This window comes from Euprymna scolopes, chromosome 18 (assembly GCF_053919585.1).
Source record: "Euprymna scolopes isolate OS-2025 chromosome 18, ASM5391958v1, whole genome shotgun sequence".
In the NCBI taxonomy this organism is placed as follows: domain Eukaryota; kingdom Metazoa; phylum Mollusca; class Cephalopoda; order Sepiida; family Sepiolidae; genus Euprymna; species Euprymna scolopes.
The window spans coordinates 3,976,291-4,002,827 of record NC_136499.1 but is presented as its reverse complement, the minus strand read 5'-3'; positions in this window follow the sequence as shown (position 1 = coordinate 4,002,827).

Sequence of the window (26,537 nt, the reverse complement as noted above, 5' to 3'; positions counted from 1 at the left end):
TTAAAAGATAAATGGAATTTATAATATAAATATGGATAAAATTAAAATAAAAGAATTTTTTAAACGACTGCATTTTTACGTCTTTATCGAAAAACCGGAAGTAGCCGTTTGTTCTTGTTTAGAACTACAGATGGCCAGAAGGCAGTAAAAACCAAACGTTCGCATTAGCCGTCTAGCCTTGTGCCTGAAGACATATGTGTTCCTATAGTATAAAAATAGTCAAATTTTACTTATAAGTTTTTGCCTTAAAAAAACACTCAAGGAATTTTTTTTCTTTTCTCAAAGAAATACATAAATTTTTGATTTATTATATTTTCATTCTTCTTTATCGAGTGAAATTTTTTTTTTAAATATCTAAAGAAAGAAAACATTGAATGAAATAGAAAAAATTGTCGTCAACGTCCATTACTTACTGGACAATATAAGCAGAACATAGGCTTCCAATTAAAAAAATCAACGTGGTTTTTTAAAAAAAAGGTTTTACACTTTGGACTTTACAGGTAAATTTCGAAAAAACACTTCTTTTTTTTGTTTTAATTTACAATATATAATTTATTGATCTTTTATCTTCAATTTGTGATACATAAAACTTTGGTGAGTAAATTAATTATTAAAATTTTAATAGACATTTCAAAATGGAGGGGTGAATAAAAAAAAAAACGTTTGTCTAAAATATTATTAAAAAACGTTTGTCTAAAATATTATGTTCGATGTATTGGAAAGAGCATAAAATTTCACATTGACCCTTAAAATATCGTAAAAATTTAACCAATAGAAAAATGTTGATAGATTTTTAAAGTTTAAAAATTGAAAAAAAAATTAACTCGTAAAATTTAATTGATTTCATTACGTAAAAAAATGGCTGCATGAAGGCGCGCCGGCACTTTGTAAACACTGTTTTTTAAAAAATAAAAAATAATATTTCTATTATTTTTTAAACAACTTTAATAGTTTATTTTGAAAGTATATTCCATAAAGAAAATAAACAACCCACTTTTAAAAGAGAAATTATGAGGGTTTTTTTTTTTTAATATTTTATTCGCAGTTTCGTGTTAGGAGTGTCAAAAATTCCCCCCAAATTCTGATACACCTACCAATACACTGGTGACTCCTCATCAGAATTTGGCAAAGCAAGCAGGAAATAACGAACATAGAATGAAAGGTTCACACACTCGCAACTGACACTTTTATTTTGGGGAGCGAATCATGATATTCATCGATACCAACTATCATGAGATTGCGCATTGAAGTATCAACGGCCCAGAGATCTCCACAGCGAACTAATCAAACTCTTACAATGGATCCCGCCGTTAAACATCACTATGAATCATTCAATGACTAACCATTTTTTCTATTGTGCGACGACATTACCAAACGATATCGGCTGACCAGAACACTTGCTCAGCCCAAAAATGGAAAACGCCACAGTTTCATCGAAGTCGACTATGCTTTCATTGGTTAATATCCCGCCTTTTTGAATAGACGATCCCGCGCTTTGGTTTCTCAACTCAAAGAAGAAAAGAAACGACCACTCAGAAAAAGAAAGGAAAAACGAACGAAACCGATTTTTCTTTCCCAAGCATCTAATACATCAGTAAATCAACCACGTGCATCCACAGATCTTTTTTTACGTAATAACGATACTGATCTAAAAAAAAAAAAAAAAATTACCGATTTTTGCGAATAATCGCTCAAAAATCGAAAATTAAACAACACGGTTTTTCTACGAATCAAACTCTGAAAACAGCCAATTTGCGCCAAAAACATGGATGTCTTATGGATCAACATTCCTGTAGCCAGCACGTTGGAAAGTATGTAAAAATAACATTAGAAACAAATGTTCTGTCATTTTTAGCATTCTCTTTTAGCCAACAGACAATTTACTTAAAATAATTGTTTGTACTTTTCACATGAAATTATCGTAATACTTGACATATCGTTTACTTTGAAAGGAAAATATTTATCTTTTTAAATTAAACAATGAACAACAATTATTTGATAAATGTTTACTAATATATATTTTAGTATAATAAAACATTTTTATTTTATATTTATGCTCTTTTTGTTAGACAATCGAGCATTTGTGCACAAATAATTTTTTTTAAATTTAAAGAATTTCTATGAATTGCCAATCTCTTTTAAGAATCTCAAATGTTTTTAAAGTGAATATTGCAACTTTTAAGATGCTCAAGACAATCAAGCAATAGGAGAGAAAGGACAAATGCAAGAATTAAGTGGAATATAGAAATAACCAGTTTATCTCTCCAAGGGGAACATTTACCAATTTGCTGTGTCAAGTACAAGATGCCTTCAATAAGTTTCCAGATTTTTTTTGTACAGCCATTTAAAATTGTTGTAGACTCTTGAAAATTCAGTGTTATTGCTAAACATCTCATGAAATGACTAACCAATGTTTATGATTTCAGGTTCAAAAGAAAAGCTAAAACAGAAATTGGAATACACCCCACTAAAGCTTGTTTGTCACTGCTGTTGAATTTCAAAAATGCAATCTGGACGTGCAGATAGTTTAAAAGAACGATATGCAAGAAAATTCTATTTTAAACTTTGAAAAAATGCCACAGAAACGTATGAAATGCTTCAGATTGCTTTTCAACCATCTTGTATGAATCGAGCATCAGTTTTTTTAGTGGCATAAGAGATTCAAGGTAGTGTGTGAGGAATGATGAGAGTTGTGGGAAGAGTAAGGAAGTCAGAACACCATTGATTTATCAAATAAAAACTTGCGTGGATATCGACCGTCATGTGCCTATAGAGATATTAAGTGCACAGTTTGATGTCAGTGTCGGAACTGTACACACAATTATTCACAAGCAATTGAAGATGCAAAAGATATGTGCGAAGTTTGTCCCAAGGGTGCTCAGAGAAGATCATCCTTGTCACAGACTGTTTGACCAAGATGGGCATCAAGACACCCTCCCTATAGTTCAAACCTTGCTCTCTGTGACTATTGGTTATTTCCTAAGCTCAAAAAAAATCTTAGAGGCTGTCATTATGAGACAATTGAGGAGATGAAAGAGGCTATGACAAGGATTATTGACATGCTGACACAATAGGATTTTCTTGGGGCCTTCCAGAAGTTGTTGGAACGGTTCAACAAGAGCATTGCAGCCGGAGGAGATTACTTCGAAGCAAACTAGAGATTCATGTGTGCATTATCAATAAAAGTGCCCATATGAAAAAGTCTGGAAACGTACCTGGTCGATTTGCTTTTCCAATGATGCTGTTTGAAATATTGACACTGGACAAGTGGAGTTAGTTAATAGCTTGATGGAGTTGTTGGAATATGAACAGGAGCAGCTGATTGACAATGACACTAGTCATCAATGAAACGAAGTTTCAGCAACCATGACTATAAAGGCTGATTATGTACAGTTAGTGCAGTTCCTGTTGCTAGACCGAAACAAAATTAGTTCAGTAATTTAATATAGCCTCGTAACATAGTGCAATTGAATAACAGATCAGTGAACTGAATGAGAAATGGTCCTATTTCCCTGAGGTTCAAGGATTGATCGAGTTAACGACTGGACCAGCGAAGCTAGTTAATAGCTTGGTTCAGTAGTTCAATGTAGCTTTGGAATATATTCGAAACAGGGTATCAAATAAACGCTGTGTACATAATGTTATTTACATCATGTATGAGAGAAGCACATGAAAACTAAGCTTAACACGCAAATAATGAACAATGCCGCTTTAATAAAAGCCTTAAGCTCTCATAATATGAAAGTAGGAATCATAATTACATGAGTGAAATGAAAACAGGATACAACAGTCAAAATAAATGTTAAAAGTAAAAACAAAAGTAACAAACGTAAAAAAGGTAGAGTGGCTAATATGTATTTATGTAAAAATATAATTATGTATCTGAAATGAGATACAGGTATAGATGTCGTAAACTAATTACAAAATAAGATTAATAAAATACATGAGCAAAACAAATGCCGCTTGCAACATCATTCTTAGACAACATTCTAATTAGTTGATAAAAATCAAATTAGTTTTCTGAGTTTAGGATATTCATGTAAATAAAAAATAATTTTATTCCTTTAAGACAGAATTCTTTATCTAAAATCTGACACAGGCATGTGAAAATGTTTTGTTTAATAATTTCGTAAACAATGTGCACTTTTTAGGTCATAAACAAGAAAATGCCTCCATTCTAAAAATCGTTTTTGAAAAGAAACTTGCAAAGAACATAGAATGAAGAATGGAACAAATGGTCTTGTCAATGTCAAATTCTTATCTTACATAATTTTCTCATGAAAAGCTTGTGAATAAGAATAAATAAAATAATCAAACAATTTGTCAGATGCAATGCTCTGCATGCCTTATGTCGCGAATCCAGCTATTTTTTTTTCACATGTATACAACTGCAGTAATTGTCATCTCCTAAACTGAAGAGAACGTAAGGTCAAAACACATGTGTCTGTAGATTTAAAAATAATTGTTTATGTTTATTTTAAAAAATATAATAGCTATAAGGCCCCTTTAAGAAAAAGATTAGCACTATTTAGGTAATTAAGAATAAGTGGTCAGCCGAAGTGCAATGCGATGTTCGGACTTTCTGTTGTTGAATATTATCTGACTGTATTCCTATACTAATTACTGGTAAATTAGTGGTTGAATATACAGAGTCAAAAGTTTACTTTGTGACTGGGTTCGAATCCCCTGACTGGAAGTAATTATCATCTTCTACTCATGAGAAGGTAAGTTCGAAACCTTTTTTCTGTAGGTTTAAAAATAATTCTTTATATATATATATATATATATATATATATATATATATATATATATATATAATGATCCCTTACTATTTACGGGGTTACATTCCCTCCCTGTGAATATGTGAATAGCAAAAAACTGAAAATATTGGATTTAAAACGTTTATGTATGAGACTATACATGGTACTAAATGATTCTCTAACACTTTCTAAAGATACTCTTATTCTTATTAATATTGTAATAATGTAGTAATGCTGCATGCAGTTATGTATTTCAATGATGTTCACATTGTACCTACTTGCTAAACGTATCGATGGCGCCTCTCAGAATATTTACAGTTGAGTATTAAAGCCTGGAATATTTTGTTTGTCGCTGTCTGGCGTGCATATCATCCAAATTAATAATTGTTTTTTTTTTTTTTGTGTTTGAAATTCTTCAAACCTTACTGGCATACAAAATGTCCAGATTTTAGAGGTTCAAAATTTACTCGCTATATTCCAAACAAAATCTCCAGAGAAAATAGATACATTACCATACTGTTTTCCTAGCATTCCTTTTTATGACATTATGACGTTTTCCCATGTATACCGACATACGAGGCAATAGGTTTAAGAGTCTAACCTGCCAATATGCAGAACCGCGAATGGGAACAGATGAAGTTATAATATATACATAAACATATATATGTGCATATATATATATATATATATATATATATATATATATATATATATATATGTTTAGAGGTACAGAATTTAAATAAAGTTTTAAATATAATGGGCGGAAGTCTCTCGAGAGCTCTTTCAGCTATCATCTCATCAGGAGAAAATCGATAGCATAAAAATAATACTATGTCGAAAGTAAAAAGTTCTGATGGGGAACTATTCAATGTGCCAAAAATTACGGGGACACTAAAATAAAGTTTATTAACGTTTAAAAACGATTAAAATAATGGCACAACGAGGGGAAAAACGGGACAAAAGATTCACAGTTCACCAAAAGAGAAACAATGTGTTAGATGTTTCTTTCTGCCGGCACAAAGAAGGTTTCTGCACCGCGATAGAGACAGACTCCAAAATCTTGAAATGGTTTCTGGAGTCCGCTCTATGTAGCACCTCGAACCATTCAATTTTATATCTATCGGCACAGCACGGGTTGTCAACCAAATGCTGGCCAATAGCAGAGTCCAAGGCTTCAGAAGGAGGGAGACTACCAGACCCCATCCTCCCTTGTCTGATCTTCGATGGAACATGCTGGTTTATACGAGTCAAAAAATACAAGGATGTTCGCCCAACATAACCAGCATCGCACTGACATTTGAATTGATATACAATATTGCTATTTTGGATGTAAGACAAACTATCCTTGCGAAAAGAAGGAAATGCAGGTCTCGTAGTATTTACCAAATGCAAGGACACAGAATAAAAGCAGTCACAAATACTTCTGCGAATCTGTTTGAAAGTCTGTTACTCTTTTCCCCAATCCACGGTAATTTTAAATAAACCGGGCATTTCAAAGGTCCAAACTTTTTAGGGGATTTAAAATCCGCAACCTTTTTGAAAATACAGTCATCAATAAGGTCAACAGGATAATCATGATTGATGAATATTTCCCTGATCTTATCGAGTTCGGCGTCCAATCTGTTAGGTGAACAAATCATCAGGGCTCTATGTACCAAAGTATTAATTAAGCCGACCTTACGTGATTTTGGTACAAAAGACAACCAGTTTACATATAGGCCAGTAAATGTCGGCTTCCTATAAATTGTAGTGAGAAAGCCCCCCCCCCTTGAACGTTTGACAAGAACATCCAAGAAGGGAAGCGAATTGTCCTTCTCACTTTCTATAGTGAACTTTAGAGCTCCATGCAAAGAATTCAACCATCAAAAAATATCGACGCTTCACTTTGCGATGGAAAAACAGCAAAAGGGTCGTCAACATATCTGAAATATGTAGTGGGTTTTGTTATAAAATTAAACAAAACGGATTCATTGTACCTGACGAAAATATCCGCTAAAGTTGGGGCCAACGGACTCCCCATTGAAACTCCGTCAACCTGACAGTACATAATATCACAATAATATAGTTATTGTGATATTATGTACTGTCAGGTTGACGGGGTTTCATGTCTATAACATTAAAGGGACTGTTCACAAGACATATACAGATTTCAAAACATTGAAAGGGACAATACCTTCTCGTACGATAGTTTCCATTCAGCCGGCTCTTGGTTCACCCGTTTGGACCACTGAACCTGGAATAAAAATCTTCAACAAAAAAGACCAACACAGAATCATCGATAAAATGATATTTACACTTCTTTATCCCCGATAATCCGTTTCTTCTCGAAGTTGCAAGCACAGTTCTTATTCACATTTCCAATCTGTTGGATTCGACTTGCACCCTGATCGTTCAGAGAACCAAACTTATCTTGCCAGCTCCAAAAACACAGTTCGTCTAATTAATTCAATCTTCACGTATCAATCTAACATCTACGTCATCTTAAATGACCTCTATGTTAGACTGCTAGAGGTCAGACTTATTTTTAAATTATTTTTATTAATTTAATTGTTTATACCGTTTCTCTAAACATTATCTTTCTAGTTTATATTTATATAAACATTTATTTCAACTAGAATTTAATTTCAAACAACGAATTTATCCTAGGCTAGCAAGGTTATCTGGCATCGTTCGGCATTGCTTATGCTACAATGTGGATGCATCTAAAAATGCTATTTTAAACAATGCAATCAACAGAACTTTTAAAAGTGCACCTAAAGTTCACATAATCAATATGCATCGAGTGCCTATGTTTATTACCCATCGGAATAAAGCTGATAACACCCAGAAATGAAGCGGGAAGAATCGTGTACAAACCTTGGTTGAATATTTATCAAGACATCATTTAATGCTAATCCTCTCAGACAACTTCTCATCTTATGCAAAGCTATTAATGCTGAGAACATTTCAAATTCAAAACATTAACGTATGGAATAACTTGGTGAAACAATAATGTTCTTGAAGACATTATATGAACTGCCATCCATTATCTGCTGACAGCTAATATTCTGTAACGATAAACAATGCATATTCATAAATAATTATTTGCTTCTGGTACATATTATTGATCTACTTTGTTAACTACCGAATGGATCTGACGTTGTGTAAAATACAATGAAAGATGAAACTATGTCCCAAAGCCTAGCTGGAGTCCGAACGCGGTACCCCCGTAATAATAATAAAGGGTTGGGTTCGAGACTCCTAACAAACGGTTCCCCAGTTCGATACAAAACACCTGACGAAGGCCAGAGGGCAAAACGGCCAAAACGTTGTGACAATAACAACCAAGATGAGGAAGTCAGTCCGACAATCTCAATCAATGAAAACACCTCATCTCCAAAAAAAAAAAAAAATACAGACAATTATTATACAGATCTCATCTCTACTATTATATGAAAGTCACTTTGTGTGTGTCTGTGTGAGAGTTCATTCCTCTTAGGTTCCGAAACAATAAGAGATGTTGCGAGTTTGTCTCTGATGTATCGTTATTTTCATGGAAAGTGTTCAACTGAGCTTCAATCTATGGTCCCCCCTCGCAAAACTTTCACAAGAAACACTCGTCTAGCTGTAAACACTATCAATAATTTCCCCCACTCTTTATCTGTGCCTAAACCTAAACGTAGATTCCATGAACAAAGCTTCTTTCTTAGAACTGCACGCCTGTGGAATTGTCTTCCGTTTTCCTGCTTTCCGGCTGACTACAATATGGTTGTGTTCAAGTCTAAAGTAAATAAGTTCTTGATGAGCCGTTCCATATAAGTTATTAAATTTACCAAATTTTCATTACTAATGATTACTATATTGACCAATTTCTACTGTACACTCTTTAACCCTTATCCTTGAGTGGCCTCTGGGCCTTGATAATGTGGTGACGCCTTTGTAAAAAAAAAAAAAAAAAAAAAAAAAAAAAAAAAAATTGAGCAAGTCACACACAAAGGTAATTCAATATCTGGCAGCTATGTTTCGTACAGAAATTCATTGAAAAAAATCTTAAAAATAGTTTTCCTCTCTTATAGATAAAAAAAAAAAGAATTTTTACAGAGGAATATTTTACGTTAAACCGGCCAAAGGAAATGATAAAATCTCAGTAAATCATGTATTCTTAAAAAAAGAAAAAATAGATTTATTATAATCTGGAGATATAGCTTAGTGGCAGAGCCTTTGACTACAGTTCGAATGATCCCCTGTTCAAGCCCAGGTGTACCTCATCATTTTATTTTAATTTTTTCTTATTAATGAGTTCAATTTACGATAAAAGAATAGGTACTATTTAAAATCGTTGCAAATCATTTCTTCGTTTGTATATTTTAAGACTAAACATTAATCAGAAGTGACTTTTCCAGGGTATTCACCATCAAGCCCAACTATGAGCTGATGTGATATTGTAAACAAACACAGACAGAATTTGATGAACGACATTATTATTATTTTAATTTTATAAATTTATGCAAATATGTTGCAAAGAAAAAAGAGTACACAAAACCTCAGCTCACTGCAGCAGCGTCGTCCGTCGGTACTTTCCATAGACTCGTTTTCACGTCTATCCCATCTGCTCCAGCAGCCTGTTTTTATAAAAGACAGAGTCCTCCAAATTTGCATATGTGCGCGAGAGCACATGAGATTCTGTGAGACTGCATTGTTATATAAGGCCGCAGGCGCCATCTTGGACCCTTTTCAGCATCATGATGCTGCATCGGCAAAGCGCACACCGAGGCCGTTTAAGAGGTAAGCCTGTGTCCCCACAATTTTCGCCACCCTCCCACCTGATATCATCATCACAGAGAGGGCAGGAATGTGGTGGCCTTTTTCTTCCGGTGTTTCTTTGGAGAAGGAGACTTTGTCCTCGCCTGTGCTTTCGTCCTTGGTTTCAGGGTCGGTGAACCAAAAGCTGCTAATCTCAGGATCACTGTCTGACGAAGTTGACATAACCCAGAATGATGGTTCACTAGTCTCGGATCCAGTCTCGCTCTCATCACTTAGTGGCGGCTGAGCTTGTGATTTCAATCGAAGATCCTTGATGTGACGGGGCACCTCGTCAACCCGCACCAATTGCAGTGTGTGGTGCACTTGCACCACACACTACGGAACCCAGACATGATTCCCCCTCTTTGATACTCTCTCTTGTTGTACATCCCTTCTTAGCTGAGATGGTCTTGACGGTCCTGTGGTTTCTCTCAATAATTCCATTCTAGGCACATGGGTGCACCGAAATCGCAGTGGTATATCCCAGCTGTCTGTGAACTGTTTGTTGTTTTTAAAAATAAAAAAAAAGAAAGGTAAAGTCTAGGAGGATTGACCTCCCAGAAATATTTCCTTTATTTTGTCCTTCAGTCCTTCCTTTATTTCGCCCTTTAGTCCTAGTATTCCATGAGTGATGTTCCTGACAAAGGTAAGAATTGCTGTTTTTTGAGTAAAAATTTATGCATCTAATACTTATTGTTAGTTAGTCTTTAAAGTAGGAAATTTTTTAGCTTTTTACATCAAGTGGCTTCATATCTTGTCTGGAGCGATTTTTATAAAAAGTTCAGAGAACCAAGTTCATCAGCTCAAAAATGGCTCAGAATTGATATTTTCTGTGTCAGAATCCATCTATCTATCTATCTATCTATCTATCTAATACATTGTTGGTTAGTTTTTTACTTTAAAGTAGTATTTTTTCAGCTTCTTATATCAAGTGGTGTCATGCCTTGTTTGGGGCAATTTTTATAAAAAAATTTTTTTTTCATGCACAGAACCAAAGTCATCTATTAAAACTCTGTTGAAGTGACTGTCGAGGACATATCTGTATCCTTGACTAATATAAATAACACAAAGTCAGATTGACCTTTGGTTGATTTGTATTTGATAAAAGTGTTTCAAGCTTTAAATTCTTCATTTATTATGCAAAACATATTGCTCTTTATTATAAATTAATCTGAAAGATTTCTGATAATATCATTAGAAGAAGTCATAAGATTAGCAAAAACATGATGCCAATTGAAATTCTGATGATAATGATGCTTCAACCAGACAGATAACATCTGCCAATTATTAAATCTATCTTAAAAAATCTTTATTGGAAAAGAAATCACAAGAAAGAAGTAATTGAGATGTCGAAATAAAAAAAGATTGCATGAAAAAGATATTTGATTAAAATATGGCAAATGCTCGAAAAGGAGGACATTTTGGTGAGTAACCATGGTGATTGTGAGTTACTTCATCAAAGTTATCGTAATTGAATTACAGGAGATGCAAATTTGTTATGGGACAAGGATGAAGGAAAATTTCTGTAAGACACGATATCTATTTATTCATACAGACATTTGCTATGACAAAAATACTTTTTTAGCAATAATTATTATTATTAAGCGAATGATAGCTTTTTGCCTTAAAAATATCAGATCTTGTTGAAATCGAGGGGTAAATTACTTGAAGAATACACCATTTTTATGACTTTTGAGGGTTTCGAATTTTACATAGATTGTGCAGGTACTAGTTTGTTTACACATACTTTATATGGTTTGTTGAATAAATCTTCACCAGCAGGATCATGTTAATTCTATTCTTCTTGGAAGGTCGGTAGTACTTCGTGAACAGTAGTCTGAGATGCTGGAAATTTTCTGTCTCTATGTCTATCCTTGCGGCCATGTCACTAGTAAGGGTGCTGGAGGTAAACGTTTTCATCTGGGCTGACGTTAACCGCCTGATAGTCAAGGACCCGAACCTTGGATTAACCACTAAGGAGGCTGTCCTATCAGCAGGTGCAAAGTACTGGGGCTGCTGTATTGTTATTTGGTGAATGGATTCTGGACTATGCAGTAGTCTCTGGTGGGGCCTCTCGATGCCATACTAGTGGGAAATTGTTACGGCTTTACCTTATAATGTGCTGCAAAAAAAAACAAAAAAACTTCCCGTCTTTTCTCTCTTACTTTCCCTCTCTGTACTGCTCTAACCAAGTATGCTGACCTGTTCCACAAATCCCAAAATCCACAACATGAAATATCTAAAAAAAAAAAAAACACGAATAAACCTAGAACCCCATCCTCCAACGTAGATCCCTACTACCATGTCTCCTTCTTCAACGTCAAGGGTCTACGTTCCAACCTTCCAGAGGTTGAAACCCAATTACAGGAGACAAAACCAGACATATTCTTTCTAAGTGAAACTGGAATAGGGCCGACCAACTCCCTAGATGAGTTCATAATTAAAGGATACTCTAACTTAACATCTAAATCTGACCCCCAAGATCGCCATGGGCATGGAATATGTTCCTACATTAAAGATGGCTTCCCGTGTGGCAGGGATATCTCTAGAGAAGACCCTAATTTACCTTATATGTGCTTCCAAGTTGCACTTGCTTACACCACCGCATTTATATTTGCCCTCTATTGCCCCCACAACAGCGGAGTTACTATATTTAAGAGTATATCGGGGAAAATTGACCACATCCTGTCTGCTCATCCCGCAGCTAACATTCACATTTCCAGTGACTTCAATGTCCACAATGTGGAATGGCTGACCCACTCAAATAAGACTGATGATGAGGGAAGATTCTGTCATGATTTTGCCATTGCCTATGACCTCATTCAGATTGTTCGTGAGCCCACCCGTATGCCCGATACTACCGGTCAGTACGCAAGCCTTCTAGACCTTTTTCTCTCAACATCCCCTGAGCTATGCTCATCAACCACTCTGTTGTATCAATTAAAAATGAAATATAATAAGTCTACAGACGTACCTCTCCACTGTACTGTATACTGATACTCTATGGCTGACTGGGATAGCTTCCGTATATTCATATCTGATCTACCTCTCCATTCCATGTTTAAAAAGGATGTGTCCTCTATAGTATCAGACCAGACCGAATTGTTACTTGTAGGCATAGACGAATTCATACCATCCAAAAAATTCCAGCAAAAACCTAACAGCCAGCCATGATTCTCCCCTGAATGTGCTGCTGCCATCGCACACAGAAATCACTTTTTCCATAGCTACCAACGTAATAGATGCACTGGGACTAAAGCTGCTTTCAGGACCGCCAGCAACCACTGTAAAAGAGTAATAAAAAACGCAAGAGAGCTATATGCTCAATCCCTTAAATCCAAAGTAGCTGAGCAGCGGCTTGGTTCCCACTAATTCTGGCAAATAGCAAATAGGATCCTGAACAGAAGCGTGCATTCTATCCCAACCATTATCAATGAACCAGAGGTTATCTCGTCAGCATCAGACAAGGCCAAACTATTTGCCAAAAGCTTTGCGGCAAATTCTGCCCTATGCCTATGCGACGAAGGCCATCAACTCCCCGTATTTCCTCCTACAACACACAACACGCTAGGTAACATACAAATATCTGTGCGTGAGGTCGCCAAGCTAATCAAGAACCTTGATTCCAGTAAAGCAACTGGCCCTGATGGTATTCCAATTATAGTGTTAAAAAAGGTACAACCAGAACTTGCCCCCATACTTACCAAACTGCTTAAGCGTTGCCTTAAGGAGAAGTGCTTTCCCACACCCTGGAAAACCTCATCAGTATGCCCTGTATTTAAAAATTCAAGTGATAAGTCATCTCCCTCTCAATACAGACCAATAAGTCTCCTGAGTTTCATGAGTAAGTTGCTGGAATCCATATTAAATAGAGAAGTAGTCAACCACCTCAGCAGAAATAACCTTCTTAGTGACACGCAATATGGTTTCCGCTCTGCTAGATCTACAGCAGACGTGCTAACGGTTATATCTCATAGAATTAGCGGATCTCTCGACAAAGGCTTCATTTCTAGGGCAATTGCTCTTGACATATCAAAGGCCTTTGACAAGGTATGGCATAAAGGCCTACTTCACAAGATTTCCAGCAACGGTATAACTGGAAATGTTTTCTCTATCATTAAATCATTCTTCTCTGATAGGCTCATAAGAGTAGTGGTGGGCAGAAATCAGACACACGGTATTATTGCTGACGTCCCTCAGGGGTCCATCCTGGGCCCAACTCTCTTCTTGATCTACATCAATGACCTCCCAAAACACATACTAAAATCTTTCGTTGACATCTATGCTGATGACACGACCATCTATGGCGACACATCAAAGGCCGTAAATGACAATGTTCTCTCTGATTCTCTCTCCTCAGATCTTGAGCGCATGGTACAGTGGGGGAAGATGTGGCTGGTTACCTTTAATGCATCTAAGACCAAGCCCCTATCATTACATCATAAACGATCTAATCCCCATCTGGCATCGATTGAAATAAATGGCTCTCTTCTAGGGGGGGGGGCCCATGTTTTGATAAGCATCTGGGTTTGACCTTTACTCCTGATCTGAAATGGAACACATGCATCAAGTCTGTTGCTAAGGTCGCTGGGAAAATGCTGGGATCCTTCTACTGCTCTAGAAAATATCTCACTAATGATTCAATTCTCTATCTATATAAAAGTTAAGTACGTCCAAGGATGGAGTACTGCTGCCACATCTGGGCAGGAGCTGCTAAAAACAGCCTATCCTGCCTTGACAGAGTACAAAATAGACTTCGTGGTTGGTGAGGGATGCCCTTTTCTCTTCCCTGCAACCCTTTTCCCACAGAAGAGACGTTGCGAGCCTGTCTCTGTTTTATCGTTATTTCCATGGCAAATGCTTGTCTGAGTTCCATTCTCTGGTCCTCCCTCACCAATCTTTCACGATAAACACCCGTCTAGCTGAAACCACTGTCAATAATTTTCCCCACTCTTTATCCGTGCCTAAATCAAAATGTAAATTCCATGAACAAAGCTTCTTTCTTAGAATTGCACGCCTGTGGAACTCTCTGCCGCTTGCCTGTTCCCCCACCCGACTTCAACTTGGATATCTTCAAGTCCAACACAAACAAATACCTGATGAACCGCCCCCTTAAGTAATGATACCTTATCAAATCTCCAGTATTAACTATTACTACGATACTATCCCATTGATTCCTGTACACACAATAATCCTTATCCCCGAGTGGCTCCTGGGCCTTGATAAGTGGTGATCACCATGTAAAAAAAAAAAAAAAAAAGTAGTAATTTTTATCCAATCATACGGCTTATTTATAAGTGTGATTCTTATGACGGTTATCATATTCACAATATTTGGATGGGTGTACTCTCCTGCCTTTTGCAAGTGCCTTTCTTCATGATATGTTCCACAAAAGGGATATATTCGTTTGAAGTAGCTGGGTGGTCTTGGTTATGTATTTGAGTAATAATATAATAAGTTGCACCACTGAATAAATGTTTGTAGTCGGAACTGGTATTCTTTAGTGTGAAGCTTCTGGGTACCTTTCAATGTCTCTCTTAGGCCACTTTTTCTGTTGGTATTTATGGCTTAACCAGCCATCATATTCTTGCAAGGAGGAAAACCCCAGATGTACTGATCTGGATACTTCATTCAATTAGAACATATCCATAATTCTTTATATGAGAAACAATATTCAAAATAGTTTGGGTTCTTCAGTGATATCTCTTAAGAGTCAGACCCTTCATGGAAGAGAGTAAGACTTAAGACATGGAATATAAAAGTAAAACATTTTGAAAGTAAATCTGGAGAAGCAACAGCTGTAGTCCAAGGAGACAGTATAAAACCAAATAGAACCAATCATGTATTGAAAGGAAAAGGATCTCACCAACTCAATTAAATAGCATACAGGCTGCGGCTGGTGTTTGAGAACATCACTTATTTTACCAATTCTTTCCTGTATATTAACTCTTACTTATTTTTACAAACAATCAATCATCGGAGATAATAAACTAACACATGAAATGAAAAGGCATGTAATAGTTGCAATAATGGTAGAACACAGCGATTTGCAAATTGAACAATTTCTTAAAGGCGCACGATCGTTTGTTTTTAAAGTTCGCAAAGAGTTACAAGATAATGATGACCAAATTTCTCCTGTTGCTAAAACATAAAAAGCACCAGCAACTCTCTGACACGTTACAACACACAAGTTTATTCAACAAGTTCAGAATATCATTGATGAGAGCCTCCAGAAGTCAATGAGGCCAATTGCACAAGATCTCAGTGTTTCGAATTCGAATTCAGAATTCGAAGGACTGTCCATGTGATAAAAAGAGGCCAATTTATGTCCGAGACCACAAAAGAAAATGGTTTAGTGGGATCCAAGAGACTTTAAAACAAACTGAAAAAACATCCTGCTGAACAAGACATGCTTTGTTTTTTTGTTTTTTTTTTTCAAATAAAAAGAACTTTGACCAGAACTGAAAGGTAAACAAGAAATGACAGATGGCTATGCGCTGACCCCTCCGAATTTCCAAGAGTCATGCACACAAAATTTCCTGCAACTGTTATGGTTTTGGGGGTTGTTAGCAATGAAGAACATGTGATGTCACTATGTTTCTTTCCAGAATGACTAAGAGTCAATTCTGCTGACTACATTGATGTCCTGGACACTGTTGTTAAGCCAGATATTGATAGAGTAAGAAATGGAAAGCCACATATTTTCAAACAAGACTCTGCACCATAACGTAAGGCTCAAACCACTTCAGAATGGTTATCAGAACATTTTTATGATCATATTACCTTCAATTTGTGGCTTCCAAGCTCTCTAGACTTTAATCTGTTGGATTATTACATGTGGGGCGTTGTTGAGAGAGATGTTAATAGACATCCTTACAACACCAAAGATTCTCTGAAATGTTTTGTTGTTTGTATTTTTATTATCCTTAAAATGTAATAAATGTTCTCAAACATTGGACGCACCCTGTATATATAGAGAGAGCAATATTGGAATGCAGGATTTTCTGCAAAAAACGATCCCTAATGATAACGTTCCATGTTGAATGTCACCAACGGAAGATATGTTCACAAGAAAAATCAAGAATATTTTCAACAGGCTGTTAGCAATTGATCAGAAACCGGAATGGAAGAAAAATAAAAAATGAACGTTTTCAAATCAGAGAAAAGGTTTATTTAAAGATATCAGATCATTTTGAGAAATTGGGATTGTAGATTCCAAAATTGGGGATATGCAAAATTGAGGATATGATGAAAGGACCAAAATTTACCGACAAGAGAAATTTCACCCAAAACTAAAAAAGATATTTCAATAGTGTAAACAACACTCAGAATCAATCAGAGAATCAATGGGCGTTGTATTTGACATGTTCGAGTTACCAGTCCTATAAATAATTTATCAAAGGCAAAAGGCAAAGAGGACAAGTAAAACACAGATTTCATGGAAGTCAACCTCAAGAGAGAAAAATATTGACTTCCTAGGCTAAAACAGTGTATGTGGAGGTTATAGTGTAAATATACTTACACTTGAACATTGGGGTACGCTCCCCCTCGGTAGTGTGCTATGTCAATAGCTAGTCTCGTCCAGTTCGTTAAAACTCCAATTTCCCCAGGATTATGTATATTTGGGGCAGGATCGATCGATTGACACCGAACACAGTTATTTACTATCATCTGAATTTCTTCCCGTTAATTCAGCTATGTTAATGTGATTAAAGTCATCACTTTTCCTCAGCCAAGTTGCATCTTCTGCCACCACACCGCCAATCTCGACAACCACGCCAGTTGCAACATTGCTTGCATCACACCACACGACTCCTGTGCTCACTTCAGGTATGTGCCAAGCGCCATTAACAGGGTCTTCTTTTTTCACCTCAGCTAGAACCTCCTGCATCACTTTAATGGTTTTGCAATCAACTTTTTCTTCCCAATCCATTCCATTTGCTCTTCTTTTCACATAACTGCATGCTAATCGCAGCTATCCAGCAATTGGATAGTGCCCCAATAATTTACCACAGATCGAAAATAGCTCCCGCCTACTAATTTCTCCTCCCATCTCTGGGATCTCGTTGCCTCTCCTGAACATTAGTACACCCATCTTATTTTTCATAAGCTTAAGGCCCAGTGCCCCTCCTCCGTCCAGGGATTCCGGAGATTTTGCTGCTAACCCAAACCCCTTCAAATGTTCCACAACTTCCTGTGTCGATATTTTCGTTACGTCTACCATTATATCATCAATGTATGAATCAGTGGCCTCTTTCGTCCTACTTCCTTTCTTTAATACTGTTTTTAAAATGGCTGCCATAATCTTTGGTGCGACATTAAGTCTGAATCCTAATCGTGTTAGGCAATAGGTTTTTCCTTTATAACAGACCAGCTGGTACTGCCATAGTTCCTTTGCCACATGTAGTTGCAGGTAGGCAGACTTAAGGTCCACTATTGCGGTCCCTCCTACCAACTGTCTCCACTTTCTTATCTTTTCATCACACACATCTATTATGTCGCTCCCTGTATGACACGCCACAAAACGGTTCAACTCACGAAAGTCGAACACTGGCCTAACTTTCCCTTTTGTGGCCTGAAATACTGCCATCAATGGCAACACGCCTTTTCTTTCTCCTTTCCATCGTAACAGAATACCATCCGATATCCATCTTTCCACCTCTTTCTCGAATTCTAATTTCTTATTGCCTTCCAGAGAGTTTTTATAATATTGGACTTTGTTCTGCAATACTGGAGGCTCTCCCTTCCATGTCCATCTTACTGTCCATTTATCTCCATCGAAGTTTGCTTCAAAGTCTTTATCCTCGATTTTGCAAACATTCAGCTGATGGGCAGCCACGGCACATTGCATATCTCCAAACTTCACTTTGGCTTTCTTTATAGTTACACCTCCCAGCTCATTAATCACGTCCATTCCAATTATGATGTCGATCCCATCAACGATGTGATTCATCAAGATTGCCCTCACCTTTACGTGCATTCCACAGACTTTTATCTCCACTTGTCTGTCTCCTTTACATTCTATATTCCTCCCATCAACTGCTTTCACTGTACCGCTCCTTCCATATCCCTTCAAAAGTTTGGAATTGATTAAAGTAGTGGTGCACCCAGTATCGACAAGTGCAGTCATTACAGAATCATTCACCTCTACTTCTATTATAGGAAGAGGCCAGTATCGCGCCTTCATTTCATTGCTAGGGTAGCTTGCGGCGCAGAAGCTCTCCCTTGCCCGTTTCCCTGAATCTGAGGACAATATCTCGCAATGTGGCCAAATTTTCCACAATTGTAGCATGTTGCCCTGGCCCTAGGGATCTCTGTGCAATTTTTTTTTAGGTGCGGTCTTTGACATCTAAAGCACTGAAGGCTTGATTCTTTCTTTCCCTTATTAGTCTCATTAGTTTGCGCACTTGCAGCCAATGTCCGAGTTTCTACGACCCTTTTGCTGACTAAAAGCCGTGCAGTCGGTATCAGTTTGCTGACATCCATTCTCTCTATGTTCGGTAGCTGCTGTAATGCCACAGATACATCGTCTGGGAATCCAGTTATGAATGCCAGTTTAGCTGTATGTTCCAGCCCTCTTCCCAGATATCCCGCCAGTCCAGCCAATCTTTTGATTTTATTAGCATAAACATCCACCGATTCTCCTGTCCACTTGAATCGTTGCAGTTTTTCGTATGCCTCAAAAGGCCCCTCAGTGAAGGCGGTCACGAGTCTCATCTCTATCAGTTCTGCATCTTCTTGTTATGCATTATTCATCTCAAGATAGAGAGCGAGTGCATCTCCCTGCAAAAAAAGTGGAATAAAACTGGCAAGATCTGGCACATGTTGAAGCTTAGCCACCAGTTTTACTTTCTTTATCCATCCGGCTACATCACCTTCTCCACTAAAAGGTGGTATCACATCTTTTCCCAATCTCAACATCCCAGATTCCATGATCTGTTCTTAGCTGAAATAGCTTGTGGTTAAATACAATGACCCCACAACTCAATCTTCACTCTTCAATCCTGCAGTCCAATGCACTTCTGACAGCAATTGCTTCTGCCAAACAAAAAAGACACCCTCTCTCCCAAATACAGGCTTTTTATAGGACAAAACCGTCCAAAATTATTTGCATACTCTTCCCATGATCTCTAGTCTATAAATAGACGCAGTAGCCATTCTCTTCTTCTTCTTTCTTCTTTCACTCTCTGAAGCGGGCGTTGCCAGTGGTAAAAGGTTTGCACGATTTTTTTTTTTTCTTTTTTTTACTACACACCAACATGTTGTAGAAATCTGGAAGTGTAGCAAGGAGATGCACAACTTTGTCTTATTCGTGTATCAGAGAGGCGGTAGCACTCTCTATATAGGGATGGCCCGTACACGCCTATATACGCCTACAAAACAAAACTATCCAAATCTCAACTAAAATCAACTTATAAGTTTCAAAAAGCACATATTCTTACAGAGAAGCGTCTGACGAATCCAGCGAGTGTCAGAACGTCGGTTAAAATGTCAAAAGAGAGCAAAAAAAAGGGTACAAAAATGGCCAATTGTTGTTCTTTCTTCTTTCTTCTTCTGCTTTCTTCTTTCTTTTGAGACGATGTATCTCGATATACGAACGGTCTCTGACAACAGTTCAAGCATCAATCGACTGCTCTTTACACGGAGAAGTGCAGTGACCCATCGCTTTTTAGCTAACACCATAATTAAATAAGATTACGTGTAATAACGAGTTTTAAACACTATATACCCAATGTAGACAGACCACTTCGAACACGGAACTTCTCTCAAAAGGGACAGCTCCAAATAATACACCGGATGCTCACAGACGTTCCAGTTTGCCAGTGGCCTATATTTCGTGGACGCTGAATATTTGAGGTGAACGTTAAGGTTTTTTCTTTAAACAGTAACCCACCAGCGTTAATGAAACCACGAAATGTTTATCTCAGTTGATCAAAATTGTTATAAGAGTAACCTATCAGCAAGTACGACGTCAAAAAACAATGTTATAAAAACAAATAATTCTTCAGATTTTGGACTGTAAAATATGTACAAAATGTCAATGCTGTGACCAGGATTCGAACCTAGGTTAACACGGCCACAACGTGGGGTCCTAACCTCTAGACGATCACGGCTAACACTGACGTCTGTCGCTCTTGGCAGAAAGATACATGACTACTGTCAAACTATTGAAAAATAAGGAGGAAACTTGAAATTCTCACGCATGCGCAAAATACACTATAGCAACCATTGTTAAATGCAGCTGAATCTCTTCGCTCGCTAAGAAAAGTAGATCATACCAGTTCTTCTAAGAACTCACCAAACGCCAAAGGAAATAAGTTAAATTAACCGCAAAAGAAACTGCAAGAAAGTCATCTTCTAAGAACTCACTGGAAGCTGACCAAAAAGAATCAAAATCCAAGCCCTAGCCACAAAAATAACCAGATATTGTGGCTACTATACACAATCTACTAATAAAAACAAGTAAGTTTTCTAAAATAAACTACAATAAATTAACCAAGTAACCTCACACTGTCACTGATTAGGACTTCATATAAAGATAACAACTACACTATTGGTGTATATACCGTTCCGCACTTTAACTATTGGTGACGGGGCAGTATCTCAATTCTACGAGAGTTGTCTTGCTATAAGATAAGTGATATTATAGTAAGATACACATAAGTGTTATATGTTTACATTTAATAAAAAATGCCAAAGTCAGCACGTAGTAAAAAAGCTCAGAGAAATATAGACTATGAAAAAAACAAAGTCAAGGTATTATCTGAGCAAAAAGAATACTATCAGAAAAATGCTGAAATAATAAAAATTAAGTATCATGCAAATCTTGAGGCAAAGAAGGCTGCCTCACGTGCTGACTCAAAAGCACGGTATAACAGGGATCCCGAGGGGAAAAAAACTGCCTCACGTGCTCTTTATAACAAAGAACCAGAAAAAAGAAGGCTGCCTCACGTGCTGACTCAAAAGCACGGTATAACAGGGATTCTGAGGAGAAAAAAGCTGCCTCACGTGCTCTTTATAACAAAGAACCAGAAAAAAAGAAGGCTGCCTCCCGTGCTGACTCAAAAGCACGGTATAACAGGGATCCCAAGGGGAAAAAAGCTGCCTCATGCACAAACTATTATAAATATAAATATCAAAAACTGCCAAAACGCCAAAGAATCAACCAAGAAAAATTTAATAGTGAAGGTATGAACATTTTAGAACTTTATAATACTCTAACTGTTTTATCAGAGAGGCGGTAGCACTCTCTATGTAATATAGAACCGATGGAGGACCAAGAGGCAACTCCTAAGGCCCAAAACCCAAAGACCTAAAACCCAGCAGGAAGCGACCTGCTACTAATGGAGGCGGCAAAAAAAAGACAATACTATCATGAATGTAAGTTTAAAAATAAGACTGTAAGTAAAAATACTAATTAACAAGAATAAAAAAGCATTGGAAATGCAAAAGGATATAGGGATGGTATGCCAAAAAGTATACAAACAAGATAGCTATGAATGGCTAGGCACATGGAAATAGAATTGCATCCAAAGTATAGCCCTATAGCTTTTTACAACCGTAATGATGGCACGGAATGAAGATTGGAGAAAAGCTATAGGGCTATACTTTGGATGCAATTTTATTTCCATGTGCCTAGCCATTCATAGCTATCTTGTTTGTATACTTTTTGGCATACCATCCCTATATCCTTTTGCATTTCCAATGCTTTTTTATTCTTGTTAAGTCGCCAATGACTGCCAAACTCATCAAATATCTCAACCATAGTTTTGATGTGTTCATTAACAGAGTCACCCTCTTTTAATTTAAGGGAATATAATTTTCTTCTTAACGCTAATTTGTTAGCCCACGTTTTCTTTTGAGATTGATCAGCCAATTTCTTCCAAACGATCATGGAATAAGTCGGATCTTCAATTAAATATAACAGTGACGTTTTCACTGAGAGAACAATTGTAGCTAATGCACGGTCGCTCCTTAACATATTCGTCATGTGTGCTGGAACAGCAAGGCTCTGTTGCTATGTCTCCTGATAAAACTGGTATTTGGATATGTTCACTTTAAAAGTTAATGGAACAATTTCAACTATTATTGCTAATTAAAAACTATGTCATTCAAGAATGAAACTTCTTTTTTATAAATAGAAACAACTTGCTTTTTTTTTTTTTTTTTTAACTTTGTTTCACCTGAAACAAGGCACATTGCTACCGAGACAGACGTAAGGGGTTACTGTAAATTATGGACCAGATTTATAGTGAGCATCCTAAGTGGGGAGTTGTGCAGCAAGATATTTGGAATACTGTTGCCATAGCTGGGCAGGAGCTGCCAAAAACAGCCTATCATGCCTTGACAGAGTACAAAATAGACTTCATGGTTTAGTGGGGGATGCTCTTTTCTCTACCCTGCAACCCCCCTCCCACAGAAGAGACGTTGCGAGCCTATCCTTGTTTTATCGTTATTTTCATGGCAGGTGCTCGTCTGAACTCCAATCCCTGGTCCCCCCTCGCCAATCTTTCACGAAAAACACCCGTCTAGCTGAATCCACTGTGAAAAATTTCCCCCACTCTATATCTGTGCCTAAATCAAAATGCGGATTCCATGAACAAAGCTTCTTTCTTAGAACTGCACGCCTGTGGAACTCTGTTCCGTCTGCCTGCTTCCCTCCGGACTACAACTTGGATGTCTTCAAGTCTAATGTTAACAAATTCCTGATGAACTGCCCCCTTAAGTAAACACTTCATCAAATCTCCACACTAACGTAATGTACTTGCAATAACCCTTATCCCTGAGTGGCCTTGTAAAAAAAAAAAAACATGACATTTAAATTTCTGCATGTTGATACAGTCGGGAAAAATTAAACAGAGAGGGAATGCCAAAGGCAAGTGGGCCGAGAAAAGAAACTACTTGAATAAAAAAAAGTTTTTTTTTAGACTTTTATAGTGAAAAGGTGGAATTTTGCTGCTGGTTGGGTTGGTCGGGAGGTATTTACGTTGCAGGGGTACGAGTGCAGCAGACCCGTCAGGACATATTCTATGGAAATACTAGAAAAACAAACACAGGGATGCAACATTGCAGTGATGGGACAGGGGCTGGTGTTTGCTAGTGCAGGTAGGTTAGAGACTCCTTTTGGGCCCTTCCACAGACACAATTTGTAACCCCCCACCCTCAAATGATCAACAAAAATTAATAATACTAATAAATGAATGATCCTCTGTGTTAATGTTGCCTGGATTATCTGTGTATAATTGCATATGTTACGTTATTTATTAAAATAAAAATATTCTGTTGTGTTCAATCTTCAATTTGAAATATTTGCTTTATATCAATTTTCTGTGACTTATTTGAAGTATTTTTTTTTATTGTTATTCAGATTTGATTCATTGGAGAATAGGAAGGCCTGCAGTAATAACATTTTAAGTAAAAACTAATAATTTTAATTAATTTAATGTTAACAAATCGACAATTGTTTACCTGGATTATGAAGATCAAAATCCAACTTAAAACCAGTTTTATGAACGGATGCTTCAGAGTGACATTTGGGTACTTATTCAGAATATGGACCATACTTTTTTATTTTTTTTTTTAGATATGATTTTCAAGTCCAAGTCAATTTTTACGGTATCTTTTGTTTATTAAATCGTTAGGTGAAAGTACAGAATAGTTACAAAACGCCTTCCCCTCCCATGTTAAGAACGGTATTATTTCAGCACAGTTCGTATTCTATATAAGTACCGATATTTAAGTTGATTGCTTATATAAAGCAGTTTAAACTGGAAACGGACATATTTTTCCCCCGAGTGAAAAAAGTTCTATATCTCCGTTCTCATTTGTTTGATAAACAAAAATGGGGTTTGTATTACAATACACAGAGGTACGAAAAAGTGGGAAATTTTTTAAAATATATAACAAATAAATATTAAAAAATGTTATGAAAGGCAAGATAAGTTATTCTTCTACCTACCTGGACAAGTTTTTAGTGATTTTTACTCACTTTAAAACGTTTAATCAGTTTAAAAATCATACAGTGTTTATCGATATATGTGAACAAGACAAATGGCGGCGAGCTCTCTGTTGAATATGTTAAGTTTGGGAAAATGAGTTAAAACTAAAAAATTATACAAAATACTGTTAGGAACCTACTCAATATATGTTACCGTGACATAGACTGACATATATTCGGTTTCTAATTGTATTTTGTATAATTTTTTTTAGTTTTAACTATGCCAATAAACACTATGAATTTTAAACCGATTAAACGTTATAAAGTGAGTAAAACCACTAAAAAACCTTTCCAGATAGGCAGAAGAATAACTTATCTTGCCTTTGATAACATTTTTTTTTTTTTTTTACATTTTCACCCTAAACAAGGCACGTTGCCACTTTGATGTAGGGGGCTACAATCGGGGACCTAAGCTACAGGGATACTTTGTAGGGAGTTGGGCAGCAAGATGTCGGTTCACGTTACACTTGAACTTCTGCATGTCCGTACAGTTGGGGAAGCAGGGACCAGGAAGGGAATTCCAAAGTCTAGCAGTTCTGGGGAAGAAACTACTGGAGTAGAAAGCTCTCTTACATCTAGGGATCTCTACTGTGTAGGGGTGGGATTTAGCTGCTTGTTGAGTTTGTCGGGGGTAATTACGTCGAGGGGGTATAAGTGCTTGCAGTTCGTCAGAGCATTCGCCATTAAAATACTTGTAGAACAGGCAGAGGGATGCAACATTTCGCTGATGGGACAGAGGCTGAAGCCTAGATGACAGTTCAGCACCTATCAGGTTGGTAACTCTCTTTTGAACCTTGTCTAGGAGCGAGAGACTAGTAGCAGATGCACCAGCCCAAATATGACAATAATACTCCATACATGGGCGAATGGTGGCCTTATAGAGGTACAGGATACTTTCAGGCATTAGTAGCTTTCTAGCATGGTAGAGAGAACCTACCTTTCTTTGCAACGTTCCAGGAAATGCTCTCAATGTAATTGTTCCAACTCATGTTTCCTGTGAACATTAGGCCGAGGAGTTTAAAAGAAGTACTTTCAAATAATGAGTATTTGGCCATTTATATTTTATAATTTTGACCATTTTTTCATACCTCTGTGTATTGTAATACAAACCCAAAAAACACGAACATAAAGATCCAACGTCCATATTGAATAAACTTTAATATAAATCTCACCTGTGTTTAAATGTGTGCATGTATGTATGTATGTCTACCAAAAACTTTCGACAGAGGCGACTGATTTTCACAAAATTGGTATCGTTTTGAAGCTTGGCCCTTCGGATGACAAATTTTGCTAAAAACATTAATTCCTTTATTCTCAACTGGGCACTTTTCTACAAGGAAGGGTCTGGTTTTTCGCCGATATTTTCGAAAGTCATCCCCCTCTTTTCGATTGACTTGCCTTAATTTAAACATTTGTCACTTCCGGTTTGGCGATGGGCGCAACAACAAAGACGTCACATTTTTTTTTCACGTTTTTTTTTCTTCCTTTGCGATACGGGTTCGAGCCTGCCTACTGCCACATTTTTTTTTCTTGCTCAACACACACCTACAAACATCCGGGAAATGCTGGGCACACAGGATAGTCTATTATATAAACCTCACCTGTTTGTTTAAATGTATGTATGTATGTATGTCTGCCTGCCTAAAACTTTCGACAGAGGTGATGGATTTTCACGAGATGGGTATCGGTTTGAAGCTTGACCCTTTGGACAACAAATATCGAAAAATTGGCTTAAAACATTAATTCCTTCACCTTAACTGGACACTTTTCTACAAGGAGGGGTCGCGAAAGTCATCCCCTCTTTTCAATTGATTAGTCTTAATTTAAACCTTCGCCACTTTCGGCAAATACGTCACGTTTTTTTTTTTTTTTTTTCATGTTCTTTTTCTTCTTCGTGCTACAGGTTCAAGCCTGCCTGCCTAATACCACTTTTTTTCTTTTTTTTTTTTTTGCCCAACACACACCTCCAAACACCCGGACAAGTCTATAATATAAAT